The 17,424-nt window shown below is 35.6% G+C and overlaps 1 long non-coding RNA gene across 1 annotated transcript; it reads left to right on the forward strand.

Moving 5' to 3' along the window:
* Positions 1-327: 327 nt before the first annotated feature.
* On the forward strand, positions 328-6,435 carry LOC111927863 (uncharacterized). The gene is made up of 3 exons (XR_002863792.2): positions 328-588; positions 1,606-1,711; positions 4,404-6,435. It is a non-coding gene; the product is annotated as an uncharacterized LOC111927863 (long non-coding RNA).
* The last annotated feature ends 10,989 nt before the right edge of the window (positions 6,436-17,424 follow it).

Raw genomic sequence — 17,424 nt, forward strand, 5'->3', positions numbered from 1 at the left:
TCCAAATGAGTGAACTTCCTTTTGTTGCGTAAATACAATCTCGAGATGGAAAACAAACTTAGCTACAATTATTGTATTGTACCTAAACAGAGAGAAGGACCAAGACCAACATTGCGGCATTTCCTAAGACTAAACGGTGCTCAGATACAGCCATTTTAAAACTACAAATGAAAGACAAATGTCCTTGGCACACAGCCTACAAACATGGATGTGGAAGGCAACCTGAAAATAAGATCAGCCACTGCAGCTGGTGAAAAGCCAGACACTTCATTCAAGCCACCGAGGCTTGCTCCACGCTGAGCTGCCTAGAGCTGCCCACAGGCTGGCAGGAAGATCTGAATGTCTGTCGGCAGGCAGTGTGTCCTGCAGGGGTGCCCACTGCTCTGCTGAGTGCCCAAGTGGGTATTTTGGCCCAGACATCCATGTAGAGGGTGCCAGCTGGGCAGGGACATCTCCCTCAAGGTGCTTGAAGGGCTTCCCGCCTGACACCTGGGTGTCCACAGTGCCGTCATTTGTATCCCATCGTGCGTCCCTGCTCTCTAGGCCTGGAGCCTGTGTGGGCAGCACCGTCCTGCTGATGGCCACGGGGTGAGGCCATGGGCTGATCCCCAACACCACAAGAGCTCCTGCCTCCTTGCCTTTGGCCTCGGGCCATCCCTGTCCCCACTGCCCTGACCTCCATGGGCCCTGGCTGTCCCCCTGGAGCTGTGTCCGCCCCAGCTGCCCTGCTGGGAAGGGCTGGACTCTCTCCTGGGTGGCTGCAGGACAGCACAGTCAGTGCAGGCTCCCCCAGAACCAGAGCTGGCAGCACAGGGCCTGGCAGGGCTGTGCAGGACTGTGCAGGGCTGGAGACCTGCTGCCATCTGGGTTTGCAGAAGGGAAAATGGTAGTAAAAATTCAGGTGGGAAAGGCAGGGCCCTGCCCTGTGGCTGGTGCCATGGCTGAGCTGCTGGGCAGAGCCGGACAAGCCTCAGCACCTTCATGCCCTGGTTCAAGTCAAGTGTAACCTCCTTGGATTGTGCTCATCCCCTTGCATTGTTTTGCCCCTTGTGCTTTTCTTTCTGTGGGTATTTATGTGTTTGTGTTGCTCACAGTTAAATGATAAAGATTAAATATTGTAACACTTCAGTCTACAGTGTATGCTGCTCTTTTTGTATGTGTGGATTGAGGTAACATCACTGTACTGACAGCATGGAAATTTTCACTGGTGCAAACAGAAATACATATTTTATATTTTCCCAGATTTCTGTTTCAATGAAATAAGCTCTCACTCAGAAAAAAAGGCCTTTGTTCGCTTCCAATCTTAATTAGCAGCTGAGCTTTGAAAAAATAGCAAGCAAAGAAGTCCAGCCTTCATAGCCATTTCCTTTGTGCTAAGGACAGAAGCAGCTGTAAAGGACACTGTGTTTTCCTGTTCTCTTGGGTTTATTTTATTGACATTCTTCTAGACTGTTTCTCCAAAAGTGCCTATTGCTTGAGGACTGGCTTATGACTAAACCTGTCAGTTTTAGCTGGGGCTTCTTCTCTGTTGGTTTACCAAACAGCAGCTGCAGCTGGGTAGGTAGGATCTAACCCTGTTCTTGTCCTGATCTTGTGTTCCTTCAGTTACAACTTTCAGTCCAAACAGAGCCTGACCTGGGACTGCTGCAGTGGGTAATATTCTTGTGGCATGTGTAAGAAGATTTCTGCTGTACCATTGCACAGTTTCATGGTATACTAGCATTTTTATTTTATTTTTTAAAAATTTTTAACCTCTGTTGTGATGTTCAAATCTCCTCCTATGATACAAGATTTTTTTGTTTGGGATATTTCAGTCTTTGACTTAAATTAGCTCAGGTATTTTCTCTTTCTAAATATATCTGTTGCATGTAATGTCTTCATACCACAAATAATTTTTTATTCTCACACATACCAATAGCAGTTAGGAATAAAAAGGGAAGCGTCAGCCTCAATATAAATTATTGGTATGGCTTGTACAGATTGCTGCTGCACGGCATCCTTCTCCTCACAAACCTAAAAATATCACTACAGATAAACAAGTATTCTGTGTATCCTGTGCATGAAGCACACGATAGTGTGCGAAGCTGTGGAGCAGCTTAGATGCTTGTGGTGGCAGGCCTAGCACATATTAATAGAAAAAATAAAATAGGAATCTACTGTGCACTCCCAAATTCACTTCAAAATCCTCATCTCCTGAAGGCAGACAACACCATTTGTTCTCAGTAAGATGCTGTGTTAGCTAGATGAATACATGCCATTAAAACTGGCATGCAATGTTTAACATCACTACCAATTCAGAATAAATTCAACTGCAGTACTTTTCCTCCTCCTTTTATTCTCTTTCCCTAGGGCATTAATTAAACACAGCATTCACAAGTGTGGCCCCTTTAAGAATGATCATTCTTTACATATTACAGATCTCAAGCTGTGAATACATGGGATAGTTATATTAATTTCTAATCACTTTTTAACAGGCAGTGTCCGGGTTGCATGCAGTCAGCAGTAGATATATGCAGGATTTTAAATACTTTTATCCATTGGTATGCAAATGCAGAACCAATTAGAATCTTATTGCTGGAGGTGTGAATTTTATTTTTTAGAAAATATATGACTAATCATAAAGAACGCAAAATTAGGCCATGCTCCTCCTGAAAAGAATTATTTCTCATTTATGCTTAAAAAAATGCCTCATACTCATACAAACACATGTGAGAAGTTCATATGGTATAAAAAATATGCATCCAAACGTGCCCAAAAAATATAAATGTTGGGAAATTCATCAGAAATATGCAACTTCTCCGTCAGAATGTCACTAGATTGTAAATCTCAATGAAACAAAGTCCTTTATTTCTGTAATAAGAAATTATGCATGCAATATAGTTTGAATTTTACATGGAATTTTTTTATTCTCAAATAGAATTGTTTTGCTTGTGCTTTCTTCATTATTTTGTCTTCATTGGTGCTTGAAAACATGTTTTTTATTTAGGAAAAACATACTCCTTTATATTAGCAAATTCTGCTACTATCAGTCCTTGACCTAGATTCCCACATTTCTCAGAAATTATGTTTCTGAAGTTGTTCAGACTCCATTTCATAAGAGAGTGAGTTCTTGGAATGTAGTATTTAGTCAAATCTCAGTTTGTGAATCGAAATTGGACAAAACTCACATTGTTCTACTCTCAAAAGCCATTTTTAGCATGTTCAATAATTACTTCACAGCTGGCTTTAATAAAATGTGTGCTGAAAAGGGGCCAGGTTCATGAAATATTTAAATATATGTTTAGCTAGAAAATAAAAAGAATTTTGCAATCTAACTTTAAAACTGGTAGTCTTGAGACAGAGCTTGATTTTTGGTGCAGAAGGAGAGAGATGAATGTAATATACATCCCTTGTTGCAAGCATTGAAATAACATAAGGCAGTCTGAGTATTAAGAAAAATCCCATAGCTAGCACTGAAATCTCTGAGCTAATTTGTAGTCATACCTTTTTTTGAGATCTTCAAAGAATAGATGATACTATTAAAAGAATAGAAGAAAATTGAAGCATTGTTTACCACCATAAAATCTCAATAACTAGGGAGAGAGATTACTTAGAATAGTATCCTAGTGCAAGGTAATAATTTATGTTCTTTTTTTGTTATGACCAAATCAGGAATGAGAGGTGCATGATCAGGCTCAGAAATGAGGTGTGTATGAGGTTCCATGTCAGGACAATAGCTGTTCTTGCAGTATAAAAGAGCAAATAAACCCAATGGAGACAAGTAAATACAGCAGTCAAAAGGAAGACCATATTGCAGCCAATAATTAGAACAAGGGACAGTAATTTAGTGTATCTGTACCTACTATGTCTAGAGGTAAGATTTCTGTCTAAAGAATGAAAGATGACTGAAGAAAAAAGCATCTGACACATGGAGCAAGGTCAGGTCTGCAAATTAAGAGTCACTTTCAAAATTAAAATGGCAGAAGACAAGCTATGGATTCAGAAAAGCTTAAGTCTGGTTCTCAAAATTTTGAGAAATTAGCAGAAGCTGAATTGATTTTTTAGTCCAGAGATATTTATTCTTTCTTCAACACCATGTTGAACAGAGGAAATGACAGCGTAAAGTATATATGCATCTGTGTTGTGTGGTTCAAGAGGAAGGCATACATGGTATTATGTTTTCATATAGTGTGGGATTTTGAATATATGGGTTGCAGTTTGTGCATAAGATGTAGGAAGCTGTGTTGGCTCAGGGAAAAACTCTTAATATTCTTGATTTGAAGCTTGGAATTTCATGACTGAGGGGAGTTTTGTTAACATTTGCTATCTGAGGATCATGTTAGAGAGTCATTAGTATTTTGAAAGTTCAGAAAGTACCTGTAGCCAAATATGACATTTTTTTTCATTTGCACTTGTTCTGGCAGATGCAGTGCACACCCAGAGGAGGACCCGACTGCAGAGAGATTGCTGCCACGTGCCGGATCTACAGATGCATTGGGAACGCCTGCCTGTGTAAACACAGATGCTATTTTGCAAAAGTTTCTAGATAGCAGCTGAATGATGACTCAGACATTTTTTGTCACTGCAGAGCTGCACATGGTCTTGTGTACAGCATCGTGAAAGACATTAGAGCAAACGTACCAATGAAGAGCTCTTTACTCTGGAATTTTTGTGCACCCCACATTTTTGCAATAATGCTCTCTGCAATAAGCCATAATGTTCTTCTGTGACACGACATGCATAGCAATAAAAAGAGATAACTGGCATCCTTATGTTTAAGTGAAATTATTTTGAAAAGTGGGTTTACTGAATGTGAACAGAAATACAATTGCTTCATTAAAATTTATGCAAAGGATTTTTTAAAAAATCCTGAACCTTCTGGTAGATTTATGTGTTTGAAAAAATGGAAAAAGAGTGGAGAGCAAAGAAAAGAAGGGGGAGGGGAGGAAAGGCAAATTTAATAGCTCGGTTCTTTTTAGATATTTTATCACACCTTTGATACTGTATTTAAAATTATTGCCTTGCATTAATGAGGATCAAAAACGAAGGGAACACAAAACTGAATATTTATCTTCCACAGAGCTTTAGTGTTAAGCATACTTTAAATAGCTGGATTCATCTTTCTGTGGAAAGTAAGAGGAACAGATTGCTATCAGGGAATTTAAAAGGATTATCATATTTGGGATCAAATTACATTTAAAACTACTAAGCAAATGCAGAATGTGATCTCTGAAGTCAGAACCAGTTCCTGAACTGGAAAAAGAGACTGAGTATGAATTTTATTTCTTACATACATGAAACTTGATTTTAACGATTGTCGATATTTTCAGTATGACTGGTTGAATATATTAAAATGTTCAACACTGTCGGTTGTCACTGTGAAAACAATATGATGAAGAAATCTGTTTTCAAAGTGAAATCTGTTGGCAAAGTGGAAACATATGGCCATTAAAATCTTACACTAAATGAACTATAGTTAATTTTTAAGTCTTCAAATTCTACAATCACTTATTGATACAATGTCTATCAACTATTTTATTTTATCTTGGCAGTTTGTTGGCAACATTTAGCTTACAGCATTTTGAAACCCATTTCTACAACCAGAAAAAGTGATCTGTGATAGAAATTACTGAATTTTGATGGCACTATAGATGTACTTATATTCCTGGTGTAGTGGTTAGGAGCAGAATTTTAGAAAAAGTGATTTGATTTGAAAGCACACAAATAAATATTATGGCAAGCTGAAGTTTTTGTTTGTTAATTCTTTGAATTTTTCAATTATAATTTAATTATTTTCATATACATTATATTTTTGGCACAGGACAACTGTTAGTTTTGAGAAAATTTTATGTGTCTCTCAAAGGGGTGGCAGGATATTTTTTCATGTATGTGAACTTTCTCACAAGCTGATTCAATTTAAGTATATAAACACTTCTGCAGTAGTTAAACATGTATTCGGCTACAGGTCTCCTTAGTGTTTTTTTTTTTAAAAGAGTATGTGTTAAGAGAGTTCTTGAGTAAGTTTCACTAGAATTTTCTGCTTATTTCAGAACTCTGTTTTTGCCAGCACTGTTTACCTTTCCCTATCCCCTATAAATCTGTCTAAATTTTCTTGTTGTGTTGATGATGTAATAGAGTATTTTGAGAGGCACTGCATGTTTTTTGCAGTATTTTCCATTTTTACAATAGTTTTAATCTTAGCCCAGCTGGCTAATAATATTTTACTGACCCAGACAAAGAAACCCTAATAGAAAACTACATTTTCTGATGTGATATTTATGAAGTCAATTGAGTCAAAATACAGAAGAATTCATATCCATGGCTTAGTGAGTCTAACTTTTTAATGCTGTGAGTCAGGGTATGGTAAATAGTACCTGGTAATCTTTCTGGTTCAGTCAGGTTTGTTAAGATCATTTCTCCTTTGATGCTCAGAATAAAATATTATTTCATATGCAATTAGATCTCTCTCATTTTGGTACACTGAACCTCTGCATAAAGAGGTGCCAGGAGCACAGCTTTAGAAGGTGTAATCAGTAATAGATTCAGGATGCAAAAAAAGCTTATTGCAATTGTTTTAGATAGCAACTCACGAGTTTATTAATGACTAGTCTCCTTGACAATGTCATAAATTTCAGCCCTTCAAAGTAATTACTGTATTATTTCTACCAATTTGTTCAGTGTAGACTCTTGTAGATGACACTAAACTGTGATTGAATGAATTGAATTCTGAAGTCAGAAGCTGACCACAAATCATTCAAATGAGGCTCCTTTTATTTTTCATATAACATGACTGTAAGTGGAAAATCACCTCATATTTATATTTTGTTAAATAGATATCAGTGTTTTAAGTCTTGATCTGACATCATGGGCATGATTTCCTTGCAGAAAAGTTAGGTGTTCCACTTCTAACTTTAATCTGCCTCTCTGATTTTTCATAGAATGTCACTCATATCATGGCAAGATTAAAAAGATTTTCAATGCACTGCTGTGTTTTGCAAAGGCTCAGTCCAGCTGTTGCCTGTGAGATTTACCAATTACTATTAATTATCAATTACTATTTAACCAATTACTAGTCAAAGAAGGTCATCTGTTGTTTAATGGAGCTTCTGACTTGAAGTGAAATTCTGAGCAAGTGCTGGCATCCTTTTCAAGATGGCACCAGCAACTTAAAACTTTTGTAGTTACTTTCCCCTTGTAGTTACACCCTTTAGCTACATTTTGGTAAATTATCATGGGTCTGGGTGATTAGACCACTAAACAATCTTATAATCAATATAGACAAGCTGAAGAAGATAAAGGAAATTCTAATTGGAGGTATACAATGATGACACAATCATTTGACTTACAATCACATAAAAATATTAGCCATCTATGAAAATTGAATACTGTCTGCTAGGCAAAACTTTCCTGACTGGCAGCAAATAATATTATGGTGTTCAGTATTTCCAAGAGATTTTTTGAGAGGGACTTGGATCTTCTTATATGTACAGTTAAGTATTTAGCATAAGTTGTATGTGTGCAGGCTAAGTATCTTAGGTCCTGTCTTCTCCTCTATGGTACTTCTTACTCAAGTACAGACTGAATTAGACCAATCTTCAGATAGGTCAAAATTCCAGTCTACTTCATCCCCTTGTTAGGCTGCTAAACAAATGTGTCCCAGGCGTCTTATTTCAGAAGAAATTCTGCACAAAAATGCTCTGCACTACCTTGATCTGCCTGAAATTATACCTTATTATGTAGGACTTGCTCAAAAAGTACTTCCTCCTATTGTTATTTTGCATTGTTTAATCAACTTGGTAGATTTACAACACTTTATATTTTATATTGTGCATAACTGTCTCACAAAAAACCGAAACTGCTTTTGACATACCACACCAGGTCAGGTGTATATTATTCCCGTATAATCCATGCCTTCTTCTATGTTTTACAAGTCCTAACAAGTGACTTGAGTACCTGTACAAAATGTAAACCTAGAAAGTAAAATAACTGCTGTGTTTCTGTTCAGAAATAAAAAAATTAAGGAAACACCAAAATAAACAAGCAAATTAACTGATGACATCATAAATTACATCATAAAAGCAAAGTTATCACATGCATATTGGGACATCCAGACAAAAACACGTTATAATCAGCTTCTAAACATGAATAGTATTTATGAAGTAGATATAAATGACCACTTGAGAGCCATTATGTTCTATTACATAAATAATCATTTAGGGACTTTTGAAAATTTATAATTATGATAGCACAGAAGCTCTAAATTGGTTTTCCATAAATGTTTTATGAGGCATTAGTTAATTTCACTGTTAAGGTAATCTCTTAATTAAAACATTCTACCTTTATGTCACTAACAGATTTTAGACACAGTGGAAGGACAATCTGTCATAAAGATTTGGATGCTGAAACAATACATTATTTAACTGGCTATTTAGTGAAAAAAAAAGTATAAAAAAATAACTCTAATTGAACATGTACTACAACATGAGCAATAAATGTCCAGTAGTTTTCTCTTCTTGTTTCCCTGTTGCTCTAGTGGAATATGTAAACACCATTTCAGGGAAAAACAGGGGAGGAGAAGGGTTGGTGTGGGTGAGGAAAGAGACAGATTTTACATTTGCATCTATGCCACCTTTACTTCAGGATGTTCTCCTTCATGAAAAGAGGTTTGAACTGTGCTGTCTCCTTTGAAAAGACATTCCTGTAAGCCACAGCCTGGTCTGTAATGTCTTTTGTAGACCACTTGTCCTGGCAGGTGGCACACCATGGTTCGGTTTTGGATGCAGCTGGTGGAGAAAAGTTAAATTGGGCTTTCTAACTTTTCTCAAAACAAACAAACAAAAAAAGCAAAGGTATGCCATATTCACATTCTAACACTGTGTAATTGTCACTGAGAGGAAACTGAAATGAGGCCTGAGGGCATGAGATGTATCATTCTGGGATATGGAGAAAAGGATTCCTTACCATAATTAGAAAAATGCCTGTCCTGTTCAAGAGCCTATTTTGATCTTTCTCAAATCACTTTCTTGAAGTCTGATTCCATCAGAAAAAAGCAAAATTAAAGTATTGACCAACTTCTTGAAATATATTTTATATGTACTTCTCTCATCACTGGACTAATTTCAAGAAGAAAAAGTTTTCCCTCTCCTGATTTCTTAGGCTTTAAGCAAGAGTCAAGACACTGGTTGTAGTGATGGCAGGAGATTTTTCTATTTATCCAATATCTGGAAATATTTAAGTAGGGATGAGATCTTATTCTACTGAGATTTTTTTTTTTCTAGAACTTCCACATTTAGGATGGGTCTGTTATGAAGCAATTATGATACCAAAAGTCACTTTGAAAAGGTTCACTGTTTCAGCAGTGGGTAAAAGAATTCCAACAATACAGATAGACTAAATAACAGACATTCCAAGAAATCACTAAATGGAACGACTTCTATAAGTTCACAGAAGTTAAATATGATTACATCAGAGAGCTATATTGTAGAGGAAGTTTGTGTTTTGTCTAAAACCGGAAGATCATCACTCATCATGCTTTATGTGTTTTAGTCATTTGCAAGCCTGACATTTAGATTTGAGTAGTTTTGGAACAAGGTGATTCTTTTTGCCCTCCTGTCATGCTCACAGGTCTTAAAGTATTAGAAAATATTTTTCCTCTTGATCACTAAGGATTTATTTGCAGCATAAGCAATAAATGTCTTCTCTGTCCATCACTTTTTCATTCTCTTATGTGCAGTCAGGAAGGAAGCAGGAGATGTAAGAGAACCAGCTCCTGAAAATCAGACCAGAAATAATACAGAACAGGTCTCTGGATTTTATATTTAAAGAACAACTGGAGAAAAAAAATTAAAAGGGAGGAAATAAAAGGACACACACAAGAATGTGGAAAGAAAACTGAGTCAACTGTCTATTAATGAATTCTGTAGACCAACTCAACAAGCTTTTATTTGTAAAATTACGGTTGACCAGTTTGGCTATCATTTTAAATCTGTGGGATTTATACAAAGACAAATATTCACTGAAATTCTTTCTGAAATAACAGATCCACAAAGTTCTCACATGGATTATGTTCTTTGTAAGTAAGCTGTGATTCCACAGCATTATTAGTTTTTTTCCTTTTTTTTCAAAGATGATTGCCTAAGAAAACAAGGTTTCAGCAGTGGTATCCCCCCATTAGCAAATACTAAATTTTTATCAACTTTGTTACCTTCAAAGGAGCTAGGTACAGCTAAAGGCTTGTGTAATTCCTATAAGTTTTGAGAAAATAGACAGCAAAGCTAAGAAGGTCTGTACCATAGTAATGGGAGGCAGTAGCATGAGCTCAGGGGTGGTTTTGGACTATAGAGAATCCTCGCTGGAAAGGCCCACCGCTTTTGGAAGCATCTTTAAAACGTTTGCAGTATGCTTCTGTCATTGTGTTCATGCTTTCAGAAGCTATTCCCTTCTGAACAACAAACCTTCCGATTAAGTCTTATGTCACTATAAAAGGCAATTGATGCAGCTTTGCAGGGGAGGTGTTGGAAAACAAGTGAAGTAGGGAATAATGGTACCATGTTTTCCAACAGGAATCACATGTTTTTGGATAAGGGACACAGGCATATATTTCGGGCTAAACATCTAAAGCATTGTAGACTAAATAGGAGAGGATGTTTTTAGCAAATAACATGTCAAAATGATAACTCTTCATGTGTTTTATCTTAAATTGCTGTAATTTAATCACACATTTCCCAAGATGCAAAGCTTATCTGTCATTCATTTTACAGCTTACATACTTCTGGAAAATAAGCAGAAACATTCCTAGAATTCTAATGAGTGCTTTGCAACTGTGCATCACGAGAACTATAAACTGCCCTACATTTTAAATCTGTTTCTTTGGCATTGCTTAACCAACACACTTGAGACCCTGTATTGTACTCGCTTATCCCGATTTCCTTGAATTAATATATGAGACTGTCATTCACACTCAGGCTTCTCAGAACAAACAGTTTCCAGGAAATGCAACAGAAACTAGTCAACAAAAGCAGATGGGAATCCTGGGAATCTGAAGTGATAAAAATAACATAACAGAACACATTAGTAGCATATATAGCAGGTTTATGCAGCTTTGTGATCTTCTTACAGTTATTTTCATCTTTCTTCCTTTTCCTCTTCTCTTTAAAATTATATTTGGTATGGAATTGTATATTAAACTACCCCTCCCTGCAGGGCAGGGAAAAGAAGGGAACCTCAAATGTGTAAAGAGCAAAAGTGGTTTAAAACATTAGGGATAAATCTAAGTAAAAAGTCAGTGGCTTCAAAACACAGCAAGAACACCCCTTTCAACATCAGAACAGAATTAATAATCCAAGATTTCCACATAAGGAGAAACTTAGAAAATGGAGAATAACAGCAGTACAATCACACATGTACTTGGAGGGATGTGAACACTCAGATTGAAGGGTGCAGCAAAGAGCAAATTCCAGCCACGTTTTGCACAGGGCTCCCTTTGTGAATCATGCCCAGCTTTGTTAAATTTGTTAAATTTAGTTAAATTAAAAGTGGGCCAGAGATAATCCATAGTGAAGTGTTCCAGGCGCTTGTCTGAGATCCAACCTCGTTTCCAGTAGTCAGTTCAGCCAATATTGCAATAATTTATGTTGTGTCAGAGACTGGGGGGGGGGATCTAGGCCCCAGCACAAACATTCTGGCCACGAGGCCATATGACTCTGTCTTGTGGGTTGGTGTCAGCCAGACACTTCTGGCAAGCATCTCAAATGACTGTGCTAATCACAAAGTAAAAGGAGACTCCTCTTCTGTTGGAGCACACCTGATTGAATAGGTGCATTGAGGATCCACTTTGGTGTATCAGGTCCTAGAGGCCAAAAACCAACACAGAATTTAACTTCAGAGTTACTGAATCCATCTAAAGGGAGATGCAGAGCCTATCTATTTAAACTTGAGCAATGCTAGTCATTCTTTGTAGCAGAATTCTAGCTGAAAAGGAAGCATTTCTGTTGAAAATATAGATAGATGGCACTTTCTGCTTACAGTCCTAAAATTAAACTAAATTAAAAAAAGAGATGAGTGAATTTCTGGGTTTATGATTTCCATAGAGCTGCCTGTTTTCCACTTTAAGTCTTTGAATGCAAGAAAGTAAAAAAAGAAATAAAATTAAATATTTAACTCAGTAAAAAAAAGGAAAAATATTACAGAAATTTCTGCATACTCAGCAGACTTGATCCAAAAATAATCTAATTAAATATAAAATACTAGGTCAATATTAAACATTAAATATTTATAAATATTTAGTATATGAAATATTTAGCATAGTGTATTCTAAATAGTAACATTTTAATTAAAAAATTCCTCTGAAATATATTCTGTGATTTTGGAAACAATTTTATTTTCTTTTAATGAAAATAGTTTTGAACAATTTTAAGTCCTACTGCTATTATTTTTTTCTATAATAGATTAGCAGTGTTTTAGATATATTTATATCTAAAATATTAGATATAATACATAACAATCTTTTGATGACAAAGAATCCATAGTTTTATTAAAAGAGATTAAACTCAGTTAAACTTCTTTTGCATAAAGGAAGGATAATTTAGAAGGATGTCAAGGAAAGCAAGTCTGGTCAAATCTATCAAATTATTGCAACATGCTATACCTCATCTACTCTTTATCAAATGAGATGAGCTTTTGTTCATTTTCATGATAATAAAACAATCATAGAATATGCTGAATTTGAAGGGACTCATCAGGGTCATCAAGTCCAACTCCATAAATATGCATCAATTAGTATTGGTACTTCTAGATTTGTTTCACACAATTATTATGGAAGTGGAGATAGAAAATCCTCAGTAAGTAAAAGGCTACATCATTCTATATTTGGTAATAAATTGAAATTGCATGCAGAAGTGTTTTATTTCCCTATTTATGCTCAATTTAATCAAAGCAGAATTTACAGCACTTATTTCTCTTCAATTTTATCTCCCTGATCGGTTTGCATATGGATTTTTATATCTTGAAAAATTGATAAAGACAATTCTGAAATTAAATTTTTGTAGGAAATTGTATTAGGATTAGTATCAATGGCAAATTTTTACTTAGCTAATTACCCATCTGATTTTCAAGTTGACTCTCCTGCAGTGCTAGTGTGGTTAAAAGTCCCCTTAGGATAGCTATGAAGTCTAAATGCACAACAGTAGCAAGAGCACTGACTAAAATCAGATACTAATGTTAGTTGTCATTTGACTCACTAAAATGGTTTGGTGGATTTCTATTTGTAGTTTGTTAAACAAGGTTGCCATTATGTCAGAAGTGTTCAAAAAACAGGGATGAGGAATAAGTTTGGCCTGCTCAAAAGAGCATATATGAATTAATTTTTAACTTCCTATTTTTGGGGAGCTTCCTTTCTGCATAAGAAAGAAATAAAAATGAAACAAAAAGAGGTGTTGCACTTTTTCTCATCATAATCAGTAATTAATTTTCTCCTGTTATCTGCTATTTATGCTACCGTTGGATCTCTGCCAGAGAAGTCCTGATGAAAATGCTATTATCTTCTAATTTTGAAGTGATGATACTAATCCATTAATTATCTGCATGTTTAACCAAATGACAACAGTTACTCCTTTACCCTTTTAAATCCTTTAACCCCAGTATAATTTCTGAGAGATATTTGTACTGTCAGGAATTTAGTATTGAACAGTCTTCACTGTTAAAAAACATTGTAGTTTCATTATATCAGATCTAGTTTTCACTCAGTTATTCAGATTCAGATTTGCAGAAGGGAAATGATCAGAAATTTCTACTCTCTTGTTGAGCCCAGAGCCACTGAGTAAGGGTAGAATACAAGACACACTGCACCAGAGAGCTGAATCAAAAGGAGTCTCTATGGCCTAAAAGCTCAAATCCATCTGGTAATGAAGTCCTACTTTCCAGACCCATTCAGTGATTTTTTTCTATGTATTATGTTGTATTTCACTAACAAAATATAACGAATGCCCTCATAATAAAGGCTAGAACCAATGAAGACAGCAGAGAAACCTAATTTCAGGATTTTGATTAAATTTTGATATCAGGCAGATGTTAACTTAGTCAACGTGGTCAGTACAAAGAGTCTATAGAGTATACTGAAAAATAAAACCTAAAAAAAGATAGATTTAATGTGTTTTAATTAAGAAATATAGAATTTAGGGATTTCCAGAATTAGGTGACAGCTTGCATAAATATTTTTATCATGCAGACTTTTCTGCCCTTGTCCTTTGTTTTGCTTACATTTTAACTTTAGACTCTTAAATTATTCTGGAGATGACCATTAAAATGAAATTTTCTTTTGAAATGGGGGAGAAGGGTATGATTTTTTTTATTGACAGTCAAATATGAGTAGGGTTTCCTCTTAGCTTGTTTGTTAATTCTTTAGACCTTTTTGTCTCCATGATCAATATAATGTAAATAAAAACCATATGGATTTAATGGATACTGTTAATAAATGTACAATTTCTCATTGATTTATGAGGATCAGGATATCTGGTGAAAATCTGGTATGATAACGTATAAGTTCTTGTCAGGGTCAGATGAAGCCCTTTGGAGACAATTAAAATTTAAAAAAAATGAAAGAGAGAAAAGACAGTTGCTTAATGAAATAAGAATAGATATGCTGTGTTCTTCAAGAATGTGTTGATATATGAACAGAGTCATGGAAAGTTTGATTTAGAAAGTGTTGCACATACTCAATGCTACCCTGAAGGTGTGAAGTGGGATTGTGAATTTGCAGAGGAATATATTACAAAAGAAATACCTGCCAAATTAAAAACCTATATAACTGAAATGTAAACACATAACATCAGAAACTTGTTTTTTCTTAGAAATAGCTTTATATGGGAGTAGAAAAATACTGATATTAATAATTTGATCATAATGTAAAAAGGTGGGGATTTTCTGGACACAAGTCTGTGTATGGATTTTGCTTTTGCAAGAAGAATTCTCTAAGCAATGTTTTTTAACTCTATTTAAGATATGATATAGAAAAGGATGATAGAAATGAAATGCATGTTCTGGAATAGCACTTCCCAATTCTTTCTTTAGCTTTCTTAATCCTTCCCTTTTTCCCTGCCTGCTACTCACTGCTAAGCCCATTTCTTTCAGCTCGTTCCTCAGTTTAAATCTATTTTTATCTTATTGATGAGTCACTCGTCAGTCTGTAGTTTAACACATCCTGTGTTTCTCCGGATGGTCTCACATGCTTTTTATATAAAGGGAGAGGAGGACTCTGTAATTGCATCGTGACTCTATTCTTTTTCACTCTAAAGGAAATTAAGGTGGTATTTATTTATAGCCTGGAATATTCCTGATTTTTTTTTTTCCCCATGAAAATTTCCATCAGGTTCCTATGAGCGTGTTTACCCAGGTCTGCTACTATCTTTTTTCTCACTCATGGCCTGTATAAATGCTGGTGTTTATTTGGTTATGCTGCTTGTCAGTTCAGCTGCAGCTGAAATCATTAAATTCTCATATAATTATAGTGGTGCCATTCAAACAGCTAGAGTTTAGGTTATGTCAGCATTTCCATTATAAATCCTTAATTTAAATGGTTTGCAATAACTCAAGCATAAAATATGTTTTGAGCTGAACCTTGGCTTATAATGTTTCAGGCCAGGAGAAACTTCCTTTTCAAACTGGAAAAAAACAAACAAAAGAAGCAAATAGATCCTCATCATTTCAAGAGTGGATCAAGTGCTTGTGAAAAGGCTAAGTTTACTGCTGTAGGAACCAAGCTATGGTAAAAGCCTTCAGTGACACAAGAGATGTGTTACAGGTTTTCTTTGTTCTGTCTCATCTCAACTTATAGATTCTGATTCTGTACAGGAATTGTTTGGGCCTCATGTCTGCTTTAAGTTTGATAACAAGAAAGTAATTTGATGACAATTTTTATAGTATAATAAGGGACCAATTAAAGGCATCCATGACAGCCAGCACAGGGGGACTGGTTCCTCCACACACTTTCAGTCACCAAGGGATCATTCAGGATACTGTGGCCTGAATCTGAGCCTTGAGAGGTTCATGAAGACTCTCATTATTTCATTCCTAAGTTATCTGGCTCCCTGGTTGCTTAAAGCCTACCAGGAAGACAATAAAAAGGGACATGGACTGGGCAGACAAATGGACAACCATACAAATGTGTTAGTTTGGATGCCTTTCATGTTCCTATTCCTGCTGTTTTTAAATGGAATATCTGGATTTCTCAACTACACCAAAGCACACAACCAAAGTAGAGCCTCTGCCTCTGTATTTTGGGATACTCAGCTGAAAACATCTTCCTAGAAATGCAGCCAGCATTCTTGATCACAGGACAGGCTCACGCACAAAAGGAATGAAAATAGCCCCCACTTGTAACAACTCACAGCATACTCTTTGGCAGAGGATATCACACAAGACACTATTTAACAGAAGAAAAACAAATAGCTCTTAAAGTTCTATTGACATTTGGATAGTAAAATCCAAATTTAGTTTGATGTGAACTGTAGCTACCACAATTCAAAATCCATCTGGAAAATTGATTAATGACGAGTTTTAAAAAATGGACTGAGGATTTTCCTGGTGAAGTGCTTTAATCTATGAATTTTGGCAAGTGTCTGTTGATTGTTTGAGATATTGAAATAGAAGCTTTTGACCTTAAACTACTGCTTCTATTAAATCCACTACCAAACTTTGTATTTTCAGTCAGTCAGGAAAAATAAATTTATTTTGGCCCAAATATTTGTTATTTGTGGCAATATAGCCTAGAGAGGCAGTATAAAGCTAAAGAATGTCCTATAATTAGGTCTTAATTATCAGACTATAGGTCTTTCATGCAAATCTGTTCTAATATCAAATCTCATGAAGATGTGATTTTCTCATTTCTGCCCCAATTTAATTAACCTAAAATTAGTCTCATTCCATTTAAGTTTGTTGGTTAATATTTTGTTTCTCTTGATCTTTGTTTTACATAGCACATTTAAAAGTTAACAATAAAGGAACTGTCCATGACTCTAAAGGGTAAAAAAAGCATCAGGTCTTACAGTTATTAACATCAATTAAAATGGTTTTTAAAATCTTTTAAAGAAGATATTCCATAAGATGCCTATCTTCTGCTATATGACTGATTAAGCTCTAATCCTCCTGGAAAAATGTGCCATAAAGGAATCCTTGCAACCATAATTGTAATAAAATATTGAACTAGATCTCATTAAAATCTAAACCTGAAACTCATGATTTTCCCTTATCGTGTGTGTGCTACCTGAACAGACATTCAAAGCTGTTATATTTCATGAAGGGCTTTTGATCAGCAATTTTGTACCCATTTTTGTATTGGTTATCTTGACTGTGTTCTCTGTGAGTGTTTTATCTCCATCTATATTATCTAGAAAGTAATACAACCATATTTAGGATGCCATAGAAAATGAGGAATGTTACAGTGATGCTATC

The sequence above is a fragment of the Cyanistes caeruleus genome, chromosome 5 (assembly GCF_971803275.1).
Source record: "Cyanistes caeruleus chromosome 5, bCyaCae1.hap1.1, whole genome shotgun sequence".
Taxonomy (NCBI): Eukaryota; Metazoa; Chordata; class Aves; order Passeriformes; family Paridae; genus Cyanistes; species Cyanistes caeruleus.